The sequence below is a fragment of the Mytilus galloprovincialis genome, chromosome 14, assembly GCF_965363235.1.
Source record: "Mytilus galloprovincialis chromosome 14, xbMytGall1.hap1.1, whole genome shotgun sequence".
In the NCBI taxonomy this organism is placed as follows: domain Eukaryota; kingdom Metazoa; phylum Mollusca; class Bivalvia; order Mytilida; family Mytilidae; genus Mytilus; species Mytilus galloprovincialis.
Genome location: NC_134851.1, coordinates 56,752,211 through 56,771,138, shown reverse-complemented (window position 1 = coordinate 56,771,138; position 18,928 = coordinate 56,752,211). Strand labels below are relative to the sequence as shown.

Sequence of the window (18,928 nt, the reverse complement as noted above, 5' to 3'; positions counted from 1 at the left end):
CCACTTGAAATATACTTCATTTAGTTAATTAAGTCTGGTGTTTACGTTAATTTGTACACTAAGAGGGTAAAAAGATTGTTTTTAGGTTCACAGACTGATTTTCCTTAGTGATGCACTTGAAAATATATTGATTAAGGCAAAGATACGAATAATGAATGTGCTACTGTGCTAGCGTGTATTTATTCAAGATTGAATAAATACCGTTATGATTTTGTAATGTATATTTTATTTCCGATTTGAATTTGCTTTTAATAAAGATGATTTAATTCCTAATTCATATTTGTGTTTTCGTTTTCAAATAGATTAATTACGGATTGTAATTAATTATGAGTTGTGCTATTCGTATTTTATGTTCACGGACTTTGACGATTGACTAGTTCGGCCTTGATTGTTACTCACTTCTACTATTCTGATGGTCAGTGTTTTACGCTTGATTTGACCGCACACTTTCTGCTATTTCATTGGTTATATATCTTTTGGCGGTTTATTTCTATTCAGTCTATATTCAATTGTGGATTGATGTTCAAACCGAACAGACGTTTCATATACTTTATTTGCTGTTTCATATTTTGTACTATTTGTATTGGAGGAATTCCACGATTATTTCAGGTCAGTTTGCTTACTTATCTCTTTAGATATTCTGTCTTTATCTTACTTTCATTGTAATTTTATTACCGGATTAATCAGTATTTCACGCATGAGTAACTTTCCATTTTAGCATGAATTCGTAGTAAGAATGTGTATCGTGTGATTGGTGAATGAATGTTGTAAACTATTTAAAAGGTTAACGTAACTTTTATAACAGGCACATTATTGATTTACATTTGAGCTACATAATTTAAGCCTGGAAATAAATAGAGTAAATATAAACGTATTGAATGCCGAATATTTGAGCAGAATGAGTCCGAGAGTAAATGAGTAAAATGTTAACTTGATAAATACTTTTCAGAGTCTTTATAATATTTTTGTCTCCGATAGATAGATTTTAAGTACTTTATAAGTCTGTGCATAGTAACTATAATTTAGTATTTGTTATACAGGTATTTGACAGAGTTCTGCATATGATGTAGATATACGTAGAGGCATAACCTTTGTACCTCATACGAGGTAAGAATGAGTGTTCATTTGTAGTTGCTTATTATTTTATTAGCTTAGTTATTTTGCTTTGTTTAGCTTAGCTTGGCTTTATTAGTTAACTGCTTTTTGGTATTGGCTTAATTAATGCTTATTTTGCTTAGACTGTTTGTTTATAGTTTTAACGGCTAATTCGTATATTATAATGTCTTGTTAAATGAGAAACTATGTTTCTATTTTGCTTTTCTGACAAGTTAAATTCTGTTTCGGATGTCACAGAAAGTTATATTTTGATTAGATAAGGTTAATTGCACATTTTGGTAATTTCATGAACTGTGACGTATTTTACAGTAAATTGGTTAATTATTTTGAGTACACATGTACATATTACGTAAATTTATCAGATTGATATAATACATGTTTTAAAAGAATTGATTTATATACATTGTTATTAAATGTAATATTATATTACAGGGTTTCTTTTGATGCTTCATTGAATAATAAAACTATCCAGAACCCTATACAGTCTACTATTTATTCATGCCCAGATAGTGCGACTACACTACATTTAATTCTTAACCATTTGAGAATACCGATGTCAGCTGAATTAATCATTAAGCAATGTACAGATGATCAACTTACCGTTTAATTCAGTATATCCATCAAATTTCAAATGCAATCCAAAAAGTTCTCGCTTCGAAAATCGCGACTTCCGGATAGCGTACAGAATAGTATCTACACTGTGAAATAGGCATTTAAACTTAACAAAGAGTGTTAACACTTGTTAATTAGTTGATGGAAATTATAAAAATATTTTCTACGTATTTGCCGCCATTTTGGAACCGGAAGTCACTATTTTTCTTCATGTATGTGTTATTTTGTCGTACTTAGGAACTTTTTTTTAACGTTTTATCATAACTTACATTGGATTATACATCCCTTGCGAAGTTGCTTGAAAGTATAATTTTTTTTTACTTTTTTGGCGGCATTTTGAAACCGGAAGTCACCTTTAGTTTCATTAATGTATTGTCTTGTCGTAATTTAGGAACTATTTTACATATTACACACCTTTTAAAGGATTAACGAATTATTGTCAATTTGTTATGACGCCATTTTCGAAATGTGTGGTGGCCATCTTGAAAAAAATATTTTTTTTTCTGGCCAGCGGCGGATTTTTTTTAAGTATCATTTAGTCAACCTTTATACCAAATTTCATGCTTGTATCACGATTTGCACAATTATGTCCATAATATCTCCCACTATGCTAATGAATTCGAAATTAAAAACCTTGCAATGAAAATCATAAGAATTGACATATAGTTAATTAAGTGATAAAAATATACCAATTTTCTTAAAGCTGAAGCAAACATTTGTATTTAAGGTAGAACTACAGTCTTACAATGATGTTTTGAGGATATTTGTTTTATCACAATAATTTTGAAGTAAATATCATTCTGCACAGTTTATAAAATCCCAAAGTCGTCATATCACAAGAAGAGTATGCTTCTGAATCTGACACTACCAACAGTGACAAGCAGTCTTTTTTCCAGAGAAAATAATCTAAATAGTAGTGTTTCTTTTCTGAAACTTACATCACCTTTTAAACAGTCATTTGAATTTGAAGACGTTTATGCTGCTGCTGCTTCTGTTGCTGCTGCTGCTGATAATGATGATGATAATAATATTTATAATAATGATGATGAGAGAGAAAAAGAAATGAAAAAAACATGGGAAGTGAATTCCAACAATGAAAACATTTCTGACACTGATATGTCTTGTGATGACCAAGAGGATGCAAGTGTAACTGGGCGTGCATTTATACAGCTGAAGATTTTGCCAAATTTTTTTTAACCAGGTTACTGTTTGTAGTACTTGTAAAACTGGTGAATTAAATGTTATTGATGCGAGTGAAATCATAAAAAGTGGACTATGCTTGAAATTAACATTAAGATTTAATGAGTGTCATTGAAATACAGTGCTTGATACTGATGAGAAAGGAAACTTTGAATATAGTAAAATATACAATGTGAACCGTCTTTCGGTTTTAGCAATGCGCATGCTGGGAAAATCTAGAAATGCACTTCGAAAATTTGGTTCTATACTTGATCTACCAAGTCCAGTAAATTATGGACCCTACAAAAAGCGTACGGAAACATGGAAAGAAATTGCCACTGAAATAATAGAGGAAAATCTGTCTGAAGCAGCTGGGGAAATTCAGCAATTGAAAAGAAAGTCCGGTTGGGATGGAAAGGGAGCATGAAAATGTTCCGTTTCTGTCGATGGATCATGGGCACATGTAGGATATTGTTCTAGATTCGGCTTTGTAAGTATTATATCTTTTGACACAGGAAAGGTGCTAGATTATGTGACATTATCAAATGAATGCAAGGCTTGTAAGAAATGAGAAAGAAAAAAACCACTAGGGATTATTTTAAATGGTTTGTTGAACATGAGAAAGATTGCACATTGAATCATGATGGGTCAGCTAGGACAATGGAGGCACAATGTGCTGAATTACTTATTTACAGAAGAAAAGCACAGTCTTCAATATACAACATATGTCGGTGATGGTGACAGTTCAGCAGGGTTTCCGCTGGCGGTCGCCATTTTCGCATTTTGCGAAAGAATTTGGCGAAAGAAATATATATAACGATTTATTTTCCTCCATCTTGTAGACGGATCAGACAATCTACTCATTCTGTTACTTGATAATTTTCTTTTTAACGTAACAGTATCTTACCCTCAAAGCATAAGCCCAATGACGGTATGTAACCCATCTTAATTTTCTATCTCACCTGTGTTTTCTCCTTTGTGAGTGTACTTCCTCTTGTAGCAATGTGGCAAACATTTCCCCATCATATCTAAGAAACATTTTTATAAACATTTTTATTTAGTTACTTTTTTTTATTTTATAGTAAAATAAATTTAAATTAATCAACAATAAATTAAAATTATTATTAGATACTACCATCATTAAAATGTTTGCTCACGTGTCTTGCATGTAGTTTAAACTGTTTTACTTATTAATAAAAAAAAATTAACAAAAAATAAATAAATTATAGCTAAAGTAACTTACCCAACATTTCTTACTGCCTGTATAAATTAGTCTCTTCTAAATTTAAATGATGAGCATGTCTTCTGTAAAGAGTTTTTGACATTTTAATAAATTTTAAGTTTTAATATGTGAAAGGAGTAGGTCCAGTAAGACCTCATTTTGGCCCCAAAATATAGCAGTTTTACAAAATCGTTAAAATGTAAACTTTTAGTTATTTATTGGACAGTAGAATGCTTCTGCTACATAAATATGGCTGTTTTTGACAATACAATGCACGTATATTGGGTACTAGCACCATTAAGTCATGCTAAATTACTGAAATCTTCACAATTTTAGCATTTTACTTAAATTTTAGACGGTTTTCGTGTAAAACGAAAGTGGCCGCATTCGTGTTCATCCTTAATATTGAAATGTAAGTTGTATTTTTATGATAATACATAACATATATAAAGGTTGAGGATGAACACGGATGCGGCCACTTTCATTTATGACAAAAACCATCTGAAAAGTGAAATTTTTCGGCATATTTGGTAGATTTGTCACATTTGTGCTAGAATCGGGTCGATTTTAATGACTAAATCAGTTAAAATCTTTCACATAAACTAATTGATTCAAATGAAATAGACACTTAAGTGTTTAAAAAGTGGTCAAAAATTTTCGTCAGATGAACCTGAATTTTGAGGCCGAAATTGGTCCTTACCGGACCTACTCCTTTTGCAATTCCATAAAACGGAAAAATCATGTGAGACAGTCTATTTTCAAGAAGGGGATGGTCTTGATCTTTTTATGAACATGTCTTTTATTGCACAATTATAATGTTCTAGCTAATTTCATAGTATATTTCTTTTTAAAATTCAAATGAAAATTATTCTTTACAGCCAGAATAATGATGGTAAATATTGATTATATGCAGCTTGTCAACCCTGTTATTCCCTTATCTTAGACTGTAAGAGGTGGAGCTTTGTCTATATGTAATTACTACATTACAAATGTTCGTGAAATCTGTGACGTCAATTCCGCCAAATGCTAAGTTAGTGTTAGACATTGCACTAATAATGCAAAATTTACAGTATTAGAATATCAAAGACACAGAGTGTGTGGTTCTATTGATGCAATAATGATGTCAGAACACTCCTGTGGAATTTTCGTATTTATTTTGCATTTATAGGGGTTCTTAGAGGGAATTCACTTTTTAGGTGATATCTCAGAACAATTTTCTATGAGAATTGTTAGCAAAAAAAGGAAGTAGAAACTTTATGGGTACCCCCTTTGGCTTGACTTTGATATATGGGATTAAAGGGAGTATTGTTTTACAATACCGTGTCCAGTTTTTGGATAATTTGTTTTTAAATGAATTTATAGGTCTTGTAAGATGAAAGGTGAAATAAGGTTTGGCACCCAGCAGTTAAATCAATATATCTTCTTACTAGAGGCATATATAAAAACCTGAGACACGGTTTTGTTAATTGTGAATGGTTGATTAAAGGAATGAAAACAAAGTTTTACTACCATTTGACCTGAATGTGCAACTTTCATCCATGTTGGATGACCACTGTTTTGGCAATAAATGAGCTATATTTTGAGATTAATCATACCAATAACAAATTTAGCTATAGATTAAGAAAGAGTAACATTTCAGCTTTAAAATGAGTTAACGATTTTAAAAATCCATTGAGTAGTTTTTGAGAAATAAATCTTTAAAGACTGTTGGTTGGAGTCAGAAAAGTCTGACTGTAGTGCTACCTTGAAGAATTAAAGATATCCTCAACCATCATATATAATGCAATTACGAAACACAAACCCTATCGTCACTTCCAATTTAGTTATTCGTGTCTGTAAAGCATATCATTATCCGTTTTTAAAGGTATAAAAATCGAAAGTACCAAAATCAACGTCAATATTTTATCTCAACAATTTGCAACTGGTCTCATGTCAAGACGAACACTAACTAAAAGTCATTGATACATTAATATAATAAAACTGTTCATGCTATGTGACCCCTTAGCTGAATTTAATACTTGCAACTTAATAATGCACATATGTTTAATATGACGTTCGCTGTAGGGTTTTGAGGTTTTGCATTGACTTTCATTTAAGCAATTCCTCTGAACATTTTGTTGAAATATTGTTCTTTATCGTCAGAAAGAATTGAATGTTGTGATTTGTAAGTTGCGTAATTCAGGACTCTAATTTATATCATTAAAGAGTTGGTACCAAATAAATATATATTAGTTTACCTGGCATTATATTGTATTGAATCAAAAGAAAAAGATACGAAATGGTATAAAATAAAATAATTAAAAGAAAGTAAGAGGTAAGCAGGCAAAATTTTTAAAGTGCGTGACGTCATAGTTTTCAGAAATTGCATAGAAAGTGAACAATTCAGCATTGTCTTCGTTTTTAAAGGTGCATTACTCTAGAACTGTAAAAATTACCCCGACAAATTGATTTGTGTTATGTGGTTATAATTTGTGGTGTTAAATTTTCATATCATTTTGTTATGGTAAATAAAAGCTGGAGAATAGAAAAGAACAATTCAGCAATTTTTCCATTTGGAAGGGCACAACTCAAGAAAGCATAAGTGACGCCTCCGAAAAATGAACTTAATCTGTGTGTTATGGCAACAAGCATTGTGTATAAGTTTCATAACATTTGGTTAAGGCAGACTTAAGTAACAGAACAGAAGAAACGAAATCAGCAATTTATCCATTTATAAAGGGGTATTACCCTAGAACGGTAAAAGGAACACCACCAAAATTCAAACTTAATCTGTTTTTTTGTTGTAATAAGCATTGTGTGTAAGTTTCATAATATTTGGTTGTGGCAAACTTAAGTAAGAGAACAGTACCTACTAACGGACGGACGGACGTAACAGACGGGGAAAATTGTAAAATTTAATGCCCCTCCACTATGATGGGGTCATACTCAAGATTATTTGAAAATAATAACAAACGCGTAACAACATTCAGATTCGAAATACTTTTTTTTCAAAATAAGGTAATCTTAGATGCATGATTGTTTTTTTTAATTGTTATTGGGAGTACTCTCAGATCTATACTTAGGGTCTTTATATTTGTTAGAAAATACAAGTACCCCTTCACGTCCACTCTGTTTTTGTTAGATGAATTTCTACTTGTATTCATGTGATGAGTTTTTCCGTTTGAATTGTTTTAAATTTGTCATTTCGGGACTTTTATAGCTGAATCTGCGGTTTAGCTGTCCTCACTGTTGAAGGCCGTTTGGTGACATATAGGTGTTAATTTCGGTGTTAATTGGTCTCTTGTGTAGAGTAGTCTCATTGGAAGTCAAACCACATATTCTTTTTATATATAAGCTGGTTTTTTTCATTTAAGGGACCCTTGTACAAACGGTTCAAAGGAGGATTCGATACTATGACTTAAATCATATCTTAACTTGAAAACGAACGTAATATAAATTTTACGGACGCCATCACGAGTTGGTTGACCGTTATGGAATAACCGTTTCACGTCGTAACTACTATCCCTTTCCCTTTCATGAATATGACCTACAGAATTAGACTATTTACCGGATTTGTAATCACATAAGCAACACGACGGGTGCCACATGTGGAGCAGGATCTGCTTACCCTTCCGGAGCACCTGAGATCACCCCTAGTTTTTGGTGGGGTTTGTGTTGTTTATTCTTTAGTTTTCTATGTTGTGTCATGTGTATTATTGTTTTTCTGTTTGTCTTTTTCATTTTTAGCCATGGCGTTGTCAATTTGTTTTAGATTTATGAGTTTGACTGTCCCTTTGGTATCTTTCGTCCCTCTTTTATACATTATTGTTTCCATTAACAATTTGTTTGGAAAATATTTGCCTCTACAGTAAATTATAACTTGTAAAATATAAAGAATATATCTACAAAGCAAAAAAGTAAATTCGTAATTAATTCACTAAAATTTTTTGAGTTACGATGATCTTCCGAAACATTTCTATGGCTATTATTTAAAAAAAAAAAGACATATGATACTTAGAAAACACACACACAACAATATCGTAAATATCAAATTAGCACCTGAGTACGTAATTCTTCAAAACAACGCGTGAAAAGGGAAAATTATAAAACAATGTTTACCTGTTTTTGGCTCCGCCATTTTGGGATAGTCGTAACTGCAATTGCTATGACTAGTTGAACACAAGTGACTATGTAGATACATATTGTTTTTCATCACCAGCCCTGTAGTCAACACTGCTTGTGGACGTTTTGTCTCCGAGGGTATCACAAGCCTCGTAGTCAGCACTTCGGTGTTGATCATCTTCGCCAGCCAAGGGTGATGATTCACTTTCCTCCTCTCCACCCTAGGCAGATTAAGCCAACATCTGAAGTAACAATTTTGTGCCATCTATCGGTAGACATAAGTCACGCGCATTCCGAATACATTATTCTTGACTAATGGTAGCACTTGAACTCTTGAATTTGGAGGTAAAACACGGTAGCGGCTAGATTCTACACACTTGGTAAAACAGGAAACGAAAATATACGTTGACATTCATGCCTTTGTCCTAGGGACAAACACAGGAATTTCTATTAGTTGAGTAATAACATTCAAATTGTCACTAAATATAGTCGTATAATCATATCTCAATCTGCCAAGGGTGGAGAGGAGGGAAGTGGATCGTTACCCTGGACTAGCGACGATGGGTGTTGATATGAATATCAATTATATGATAATTGTCTAAATTTACTGTTGCAAAAGTATGGATTATTCAAAATAATATGGATTTGGCACAACTTTTTGGAATTTTTGGATCCTCAATGCTCCTCTACTTTGTAGTTATTTTGTTTCTAATTATTTTGATCAGATGCCACTGATGAGTGTTGAGTAGACGGAACGCGCATCTGGCATATTAAATAAAAATCTTGGTACCTTTCATAACTATTTGTACTTGTTTGTTTTTTCTCACTTTTTTTATCTGAACGTCACGGATAGTCGTATGTAGACGAAACGCGCGTCTGGCATATTAAATTAGAAGCCTAGTACCTTTGATATTTATTAACATCACTAGGTCGATGCCATTGCTGGTAGACGTTTCGTCCCCGAGGGTATTACCAGCCCAGTTGTCAGAACTTCGGTGTTGACATGAATTTCTATTGTATGGTAATTTTATGAATTTACTGTTGACAAAAGTATGAATTATTCGAAATTCTGAGGATTGTCTTATCCCAGACATAGATTACTATAGCCGTATTTGGGCATAACTTTTTGTAATTGTAGGTCCACAATGCTCTGCAACTTTTTACTTTTTTGGCTTTTTAACTATTTTGATGTGAACGTCACTGATGAGTCTTATGTAGACGATACGCGTTTTTGGGGTATTAAATTATAAGCCTGGTACCTTTTAAAATTATTTACACCACTGGGTCGATACCACTGCTGGTGAACGTTTCGTTCCCGTTGGTGTCACCAGCCTACTAGTCAGTACTTCGGTGTTTACATGCATATAAATTGTATCTTAAATTTATAAATTTACTGTTAACAAGGCATACATTAACTTAGTCGTATTTAGCACACCTTTTTTGAATATTTAGGTCCTCAATACTGTTCAACTTTGTACTTGTTCGGCTCTCTAACTATTTTGATCAGAGCGTCACAGATGAGTCTTATGTGGACGAAACATGCGTCTAGAGTGTTAAATTATAAGTTGGTTCCTTTGATAACTATTTGAACATGATAAACTCAATTTCAAAAACCTCTAATTAGGAAAAGGCTTTAATTTTGGAGAAAAAAAAACAAAAAACCATCAACCCAATAGTTTAATTAAGAGATACAAAGGATAAGCGTCGATTCTTTAAAAACACACGTTTCACCCTCCGCTCTCACTACATGGTTTTTTCTTCAAAGGAACAACGCTTATTCGATGTATCTATAAACCATTAAAATTTGCAGTAGGGCGTTGTTATACCTAAACGTTTATGAAAAGAGTATCGTATATCAAAGTAATCGGTGAAATTGGATATAATTCCTTAAAATATTTGCAGAAAAATCAAAAGGTGTGACGGTATATTATTTAGATAATGCCTAATTTTATGTGTTTCTTGTTGCTTAACACACCTCGTCGTGTCTGGATTGCACAACGGTCGGTCTTTATGTCGATTAATGTTAACTCCCCTCGTGTGCTATATGACAAGAAACGCATCCAAATTTGTAGTATCTATAACATTATGAATACATGAACAGAATTGTTTGGAGATTTACCTGCGGCGACAACAACCAATTTGTCACTTAGATAGGACAGGTACTTGGGATAATGTTGCACTTCGAAGTAGATAACATTTTTAGATATAAGGCATGATCGTTAATAGTATCTACTTATCAGTTAACTATTTCTCACAAATGATCAACTATTTACAAATTCTGATTTGATATAAGAACAGGTATGTACGTTTTCTAGTTTAAATTATTTCACACTAGTAATTTTTTAGGCCATTTATATAAAGCTGTTCGTTGTAAGCCAAGGTTATGTGTTGAATACCGTACTTGACCTAAAATGGTTTACTTTCACAAATCATGACTTGGATGGCGAGTTGTCTCATTGGCACTTATACGTGTTGTTTACGAAAAATGTTAAACAAAAATATACCCTGGAATTTGACATGAGCAGTGGTAGGAAATTAATCCTACATCTTATTTCAATAAAATATTTCTAGGTCATTAACATAATCTTGGGTGGTTCAACGCACCATTATCATTTTTACTAGATGTTTCTATAGAATATGTTGGAAACCTGAGGTTACATTGTCACTAAAACTTGTACACAGGTCCAAATGGTTTGATTGGGTAACTTCAAGTAAAAGGTCAACTTAGCTTTTCTCATCACTTGGCCGTCCGTCGTCGGCACCGTAGTTGTCTGCTAACTTTTACAAAAATCTTATTCTCTGAAACTACTTACACAAATTTAACCAAACTTGGCCGTAATCATCATTAGGGGTAAAATGTAGTTTTTGATTTATATCTCTGAAACTAAAGTATTTAGAGCTAATCTTGTGAATGGCAAAAGTGTTCGTCATACGGTTAATTATCAATCTATATTATATTGTGAAACTATACATATTATTCTACTGAGAAAATCCTGAATAATCAATGTAATCAATATGTTATCACTTGTATGAAATTGAAATTAATTGAACTGCTCAAATTATTGGGCGTCATAATTGACAATAAACAAATTTGTATTGTATATATCTGCCTTGAAATTTTCTGACAAATCCGACAACCCATTGTGTTGGGTTGCTACCTCTGAGTTGATAATTTAACGGAAACTTTGTAGTGTTTTGTTATTATCTTAGATATCATTATAGTTTCTAATATCTAATACTATAAATTATTTTTTAACCTTTTTTTTACATGATTTCCAAAGCATCAGTAAAATTAATACAAGTGAGTGACACAAGCTCTTGAGACCTATTAGATTTCTTATATCCAATCTAGTATTATATGTGAAATTTTGTCTTATTAGTACTGGAAAGGATATGTGTAGTCTATAACACCTTTTTCCTCAATATTTTTTTTTTTAAGTATTACTGTTTAACAAGGAGTGGGAAGGGGATTATACTGAGTTTTTATGTATGTATGTGAAGCCTGGATTTCAAATACCCTCTTAATATATTGAAGTCTTGTGTAAACTCGACAATACAAACTTTCATTGCAAAATCAGTATCCTTTCATATATTTCTCAGATATCACATATTTATCATTTAGATACTAACTTGATTTTTAAACGATAAATCAAGATTTTTACAAAAATCGTATCGAAAGATGAATATAACTGCTCCATTGAGCTATTCCCGTGGTTAATTCACAATACATTGATATATGTGGCGTATAAAAGTGACCCATTCCAGAGGAACATAATATACCTTCATATAGGAAGAGTCTGCTCTACCGGCCCGCTCATCTCTCTACCAACCCTTCCGACAATATCGCGAGTATTTATTTGAACTATGACGGACAAGTGACAGTTCCGTTCAAGATGGATAGATATGTCTTGAGTTCCTAATACTTGTTTAGAAATTTCATCATGTTGTTTTCCTTGTGTCGAGATATAATTGTAAAATAAAGGCATATTTTGTTTTAACATTAGAATAAAGGTTCCCTTTTTGAAAGATTTTTCGTTAAGGCCTACTTTTAATTTTGGAAGTCTATTCTTTGTGTAATGTGGATTCATTTAGTTTCGTGGGTACCAATTTTTGTGGTTTGAGGAAAACAGTTACTTTCGTGGAACATATCATGGTTTTGTCAGTCTGTATTCAAGCCAATATATAATCTACAATTCGTTGAACATTTCAATTCGTGGTTAACCTGTACCCCCGATTTCCACTATAATGGGTATCCAACGAATATTAATGAATCCAAAGTAAATGCTTTACAATATTTTCCTAAAATGGCAGCCGAAAGGATAAAAACAATATAAAAAAAGAAGATTTGATATGAATGTCAATGTGACAACTCTTCATATGAGATTTCATGACCAAAAAATAACACTTACGGTGTTCCATAGTCCTCTGTTAATTTATGTATCATTGTTAATTTGCTAAGATTCTTTTGTTACCTATTTTGAATTGTACAAGAGGTAATTTGGTACTTAATGTAAACAATAACATCAAGTCAAATAATTATCGAAATATGGGTGTTCCTGATGGATAATGGAGTACAGAGTTACATGCAATTCACACAACCTTATTATTAGTACTGTCTTTTAAATAATAAAACGGTCACAGCCTATTTAATTTAATTTTAGCTGTCTTGTGCATTTTGTGATACATCAGTAATTTGCTTCGTATATATATATTAATTACACATGTGTGATATTTTCTACTGGACAATTAATCAAGCAATAATCAATCTGGATTAACTGAGTATTCAGACAGTGTTTTTTGTTTTTAATTCGAGTTATTCTTTTAGGAGTCATGTCAGCACAGCTCAGGCGGTCTGCCAGGAAAAGGAAAAATTTGCCAATAGTGGCTGCTGCATCAGCAAGGAAAAGGCTAACCAGAGAGTACCTGACACTATGTCAGTACCGGCACCACAGTTGCCTACAGTTGATACTGGTACACCATTCATACCAGTTACTAGTTCTACTGGGACATACCCAATGTTAATTTCACAGACCGGGGCAGGCATATATACCAGTGCAAGTACAGGGCCAGTCGATTTGACGAGCACAACTACACACTTCTATACTCAAGAGTACCACTACCAGACCAAAGAGAGTACAACACTGTAACCAGTCAAGATCCTCCAGAACATTCCTTAGGTAATACTAATGGTGCCTCAAATTTTACAATGCCATTCAGTACCTTTGACCACCCTGTTCAGATACCCAGCATGCATGCTAATATTGCTTTTAATGTTTCTCAAAGTATTAGAGAAAAAATTATGAAAAGTGAATTTATAGATTTAGGCATTTTGTTAGCTAACAATACTCAGCAGGCTACACAAAAGCTTGTTTTTAGAGGGGGTGAATTCATTGTGCAAACAGAAAACCTGCAAAACAAAATTGGGTCTATTGACCAGTGGACATCAGCATTTATCATTTTTGTTAGTGTATATTGTACTGTGCATTCAGGTAGATTACAAGAATTACTTAAATACATGTCAGTTGTACGTTTGGGTGCAAAAAGAAATCCAAATAATTTAGGTTGGAAGTTATATGATGAGCAATTTAGGTTGCGCAAAGCACTGGATCCGGCAAGTTCATGGGCTATAGTAGATTCAGAGGTTTGGTTATTATATATGGCTGATAGTAGTGGCACACAAAATTTGGAAGTAGTTTCTTCTGGTTACAATACATTTTCTGCTAATAGAAATGTGTATAAAAAGTCAAAGTGCTATGCCTTTAATTATAACGGCAAATGTTTCAATTCATTTTGTCAATATAGTCATGCATGTATACAATGTCATGGTGTTCACTCAGTTATAAACTGTCAATTCAGGCAATATAATTTGCCTTCACAGACAACACCAAATTCAAGGGTCAGACAACCATATGTCAACTCAAGATTTTCAAGACCTGGAGTAATGTCTTCTCAAAATTTTGTATTCAGGCAACAGCAACAAACAAGACCGAGAGCTCCTGGCACGTCTATGGCAACTAGGGCATACCCCAATAAGAATTGTAAGATTGCAAGAGTTACTTAAAAATTATCCGAACAGGGAGGCAGCTGAGGAATTGTATTTAGGATTTTCTCTTGGCTTTCGTTTACAATATACAGGGCCTAGGGAACATGTTATGTCAAAAAATTTAGTTTCCGCAGAGCACTTTAAATGGGAAACTTTGAACAAATTAAAAACAGAAATAGAGTTTGGTAGGATTTTAGGCCCTTTTTCAAAATTGCCAATTTCAAATTTACGCATTTCACCAATTGGTCTAGTTCCGAAATCAGACGGGGGATGGCGGTTAATAACTCATTTATCACATCCTGATAATAATAGTGTAAATTCTTATATTGAACCCGCACTTTGTAAAGTTAGTTATTCCACTTTAGACAGTATACTTCACAAGATTTATGCATTGGGAAGTAATGTTTCCTTGGCCAAAATGGACGTAAAATCGGCCTTCCGTTTGTTAATTGTGAATCCTGCTGATTTTGATTTAATGGGCATAAAATTTAATGGTTATTATTTTGTGGATAAAGCGTTAGCTATGGGATGCTCGCTGTCGTGTAAACTCTTCAATACCTTTGCTAATTTTCTTCAGTGGGTTGTTGAAAGGCAGTCCGGCTTAAATTCTATTGATCATTATTTAGATGACTTTATTTTTATGGGGGCCGAAAACACAAATGATTGTTTGGTGTTGATGGATACATTTACGAATGTTTGTAATGAGTTAGGTGTTCCCATTGCAGAAAATAAAACAATGGGACCAACCACGGTTTTACCTTTTTTGGGCTTCCTTATCGACACCAAACTCATGATGATTTTGATTCCACCAGAAAAGCTAGAAAAGCTTAAAGTGATTCTTGAACCTTTATCGTTTAAAAAAAAATGACACTTAAAGAGTTAGAATCTGTGACAGGGTTACTCTCATTTTGTTCAAAAGCCATTCCATCTTCACGTGCATTCATTCGTAGATTTTATGATTTGATGGGGTATGCAAGGAAGCCGTTTCATAAAATAAGATTGAATATAGAGGTGAAGTCCGATATAGCCATGTTATTAAAGTTCCTTGAGAATTTTAATGGCCAGTGTTTCTTTCCAGAACAAATTTGGACATCTAACGAAATTTTGCAACTTTTCACTGATAGCTCTGGGAACCCAAATTTGGGCTGTGGGGCATTTTTCCAGGGGTCATGGGTTCAGTTTAGATGGCTTGAAACATGGAAAGATTTACAAATTATGAGGAACATGTCATTTTTAGAGTTGGTTCCAGTGGTGCTTGCAATGTATTTATGGGCAGAAAACCTAAAAAACAAAAAGATCCTTTTTAATATTGACAATCTTGCATTGGTTAGTATTGTAAACAAAAGGTCATCAAAAGATAAGGAAATAATGAAACTGATTCGTCCATTTGTGTTACTGACAATGATGAACAATATACAATGTAAAGCTGTGCATATTGAAGGATCAAAAAACAAGGTAGCTGATGCCATCTCTCGATTTCAGATGTCACGTTTCAGAGCTCTGGTTCCAACAGCCAGAACGACCCCAGCAGGGATACCAGAAGATTTCTTGACATTAATTTCAAACATATAATTGGGTCCCTTATCGATAGTTCAGTTGCCCCAAGTACTTTAACAACATATCAAAGAGGTGTATTGGCCTTTAATGAGTTCAGAAAACTGTTTGGTTTATCAAATGTATGGCCAATACCTTTGTATGAATTGTGCAATTTTATAGCATATTTGTTTCAAGCAAGTTATTCCCATTCCTCTATTAAGTGTTATTTAGCAGGGATAAGTTTTTTCAGTAGAATGAATGACTTTGAAGATTTTACTCAAAAATTTATTATAAAGAAAATGATGGAGGGGGTTAACCGGACAAGGCCAAAAATTAGGGATTCAAGATTGCCTATTACCAAAGAATTACTTCTATTAATAGTTAAAATTCTACCGTTTATTTGTTCCTCCAGTTATGAAGTTAAGTTGTTTCAGGCTGCCTTCTCGTTAGCCTATCATGGTCTTTTGAGAATAGGAGAATTAGCAGTAAGTAATGGAAAGTCAGCTCATATTATCTCTATATCTGATGTGTCATGGTCATCTTTTGGGGTCTTAAATATACGTGTACCTTCATCAAAAACTGACCAGTTGGGTACAGGTGCCTTAATTACATTTCAATCCCAACCTAATTCAGAGACCTGCCCATGCAAGTTAATAAAGTCTTTTCTCATGGATAGACCTCCTTTACCAGGAGCACTTTTTTGTCACTACAATGGCGCAGTTTTACTCGTTATCAGTTCATAACGGTATTGAAAAAATCACTGGAGAGAGTCGGGGTTAATTATAAAAACTATAGTTCTCATTCATTTCGCATTGGTTGTGCTACTAGTTTGTCACTTGGGGTGTGCCTGATGCCATAATCATGCAACTAGGGCGTTGGAAATCCAATGCCTACAAAACTTACATCAGATCATAAAAACTTTTTGTATTGAATTAAATTGTATTATTATTGGTTAAATTTACAAAAAATAACAAAAATTTGTATAGGTAAACCTGCAAAGATTTGGATTACGGGGTCTTCATTAGTGAAGAATGCCTTTATTGAATCTAGGCAACGTCCTGGTGGGACTAACCTCTGTCTTGACAGATTAAATGCAGAAATTTGGTGGCAAGGGAAATCAGGCATGGTTACAAGTCAGCTAAGAAGACAAATAAGAATAATGAAAACATATGAAGATCCTCCTAAATTTCTGGTCGTACATGTGCTAATGATTTAGGGAATATAAAAACTAAAGACTTAAGAGAAAAGTTGATACAAGCTATGACCTTTATTTCAAAGGACTTGCCTGACACTAAAATTGTGTGGTCACAAATGTTGCCTCGTTTAAAATGGAGATACTCTAACGATAGTAAGGCAATGGAAAAATGTAGATACAGGGTTAATAATGCAGTAGCTAACTTTATATTGGAATCGGGTGGTTATTATATACGCTATCCAGACATCTCTAGGACTGAAAACATGTATAAATCTGATGGGGTGCATTTGTCTGTTATAGGAAATAACATTTTTTTAAATTCAATTCAAGGTGGTCTTGAGTTTTTCATGCTTAAAACCAATGGTCATGTTTTCCCCTCTACTGATATATAAGTATGAAATATGTAGTTTTATTTTGTGTTTTTGTCTCGGTGATATAAATATACAATATTGTAACCTAAGCCAAACTTTGTATAATTGATCTTGTGTAAAATTTTAATGTAGATATATATATATAGTTTGTTTTATTTTGTATTTTTTTATTCAGCAACTTTACTAGTAGTTACATGTAACTTGAAGTTTGCTTTGATTTTTAGTGGATGTATTTGGCTCACAGCTTGGCAGCGAACCTCCATTATATGGCGGTTGACAGTGAATCATTACTCTGTTTCACTGTCAATCTGGCATAATTCGCTGCATCAAAAAACATTTTGTTTTATGAATAGGATCATTTACTACAGATCTAGATGAACAATGTAAGGGTTTCGATCCATCACCTGTGTTCCCACGGTGATTTCCAAATTGTTTTAATCCTATCTTCAGTTACCATTATCTGTGGTAGTAATTTATATATATATATATATGACAGTACGGTTGCCATAATCAGCAATATGCGGGTAACCTCATTTTTCAGTTATATACAACATGTATAAATTATGAGAATATAATATTAAAGGCTGTGGCCAAATACTGCCAATTTGTTGTTTGGTCTTAATTAGCATCTGGGATAATAGAATTTAAGTCCTGTACTTAAATTCAGTTATCACGGTGCGCTGTACTATTACATTGGTTGGTTATTAGTGAGTTTAGAAAAACTCAAATTTCATTGGTGGTTAGTGAACGATCCTTTTTTAATTTGGGTCCAACAGGAGAGGCTGCTTAAATAACTTATCAGAGGAAAATTTTATTCAAAATCCCTCCCTCCTCCCGAAATGTATATTTATTGTAAATACAATGTTTTAGAATAAGATACTGCCTGTGTTGTAATTTATAATTTCAGGTGATGTTTCAGTTGTCAATTGTTTGAACACCTATATGTATTTGGCCATTTGGACAGACAGGAAGGACCTGTGAAGAAGTCTGATCGAAGTTATCGAACCTTCCAACAAAGACTGAATTTATTAGGCCTGTGATTTGCATAATTCGCTGCATCAAAAAACATTTTGTTTTATGAATAGGATCATTTACTACAGATCTTGATGAACAATGTAAGGGTTTCGATCCATCACCTGTGTTCCCACGGTGATTTCCAAATTGTTTTAATCCTATCTTCAGTTACCATTATCTGTGGTAGTACTTTATGTATATATATATATGACAGTACGGTTGCCATAATCAGCAATATGCGGGTAACCTCATTTTTCAGTTATATACAACATGTATAAATTATGAGAATATAATATTAAAGGCTGTGGCCAAATACTGCCAATTTGTTGTTTGGTCTTAATTAGCATCTGGGATAACATAATCTTGGGTGGTTCAACGCACCATTATCATTTTTACTAGATGTTTCTATAGAATATGTTGGAAACCTGAGGTTACATTGTCACTAAAGCTTGTACACAGGTCCAAATGGTTTGATTGGGTAACTTCAAGTAAAAGGTCAACTTAGCTTTTCTCATCACTTGGCCGTCCGTCGTCGGCAC

The 18,928-nt window shown here is 33.3% G+C and overlaps 2 long non-coding RNA genes across 2 annotated transcripts; both read left to right on the top strand.

Annotated features, from left to right (window-relative positions):
- Positions 1–363: 363 nt before the first annotated feature.
- LOC143058712 (uncharacterized) lies at positions 364–1,595 on the top strand. Its single transcript, XR_012973204.1, has 3 exons — positions 364–609; positions 1,041–1,107; positions 1,549–1,595. It is a non-coding gene; the product is annotated as an uncharacterized LOC143058712 (long non-coding RNA).
- An 11,122-nt stretch (positions 1,596–12,717) lies between these two features.
- Positions 12,718–18,711, top strand: LOC143059550 (uncharacterized). The gene is made up of 2 exons (XR_012973511.1): positions 12,718–13,407; positions 18,283–18,711. It is a non-coding gene; the product is annotated as an uncharacterized LOC143059550 (long non-coding RNA).
- The last annotated feature ends 217 nt before the right edge of the window (positions 18,712–18,928 follow it).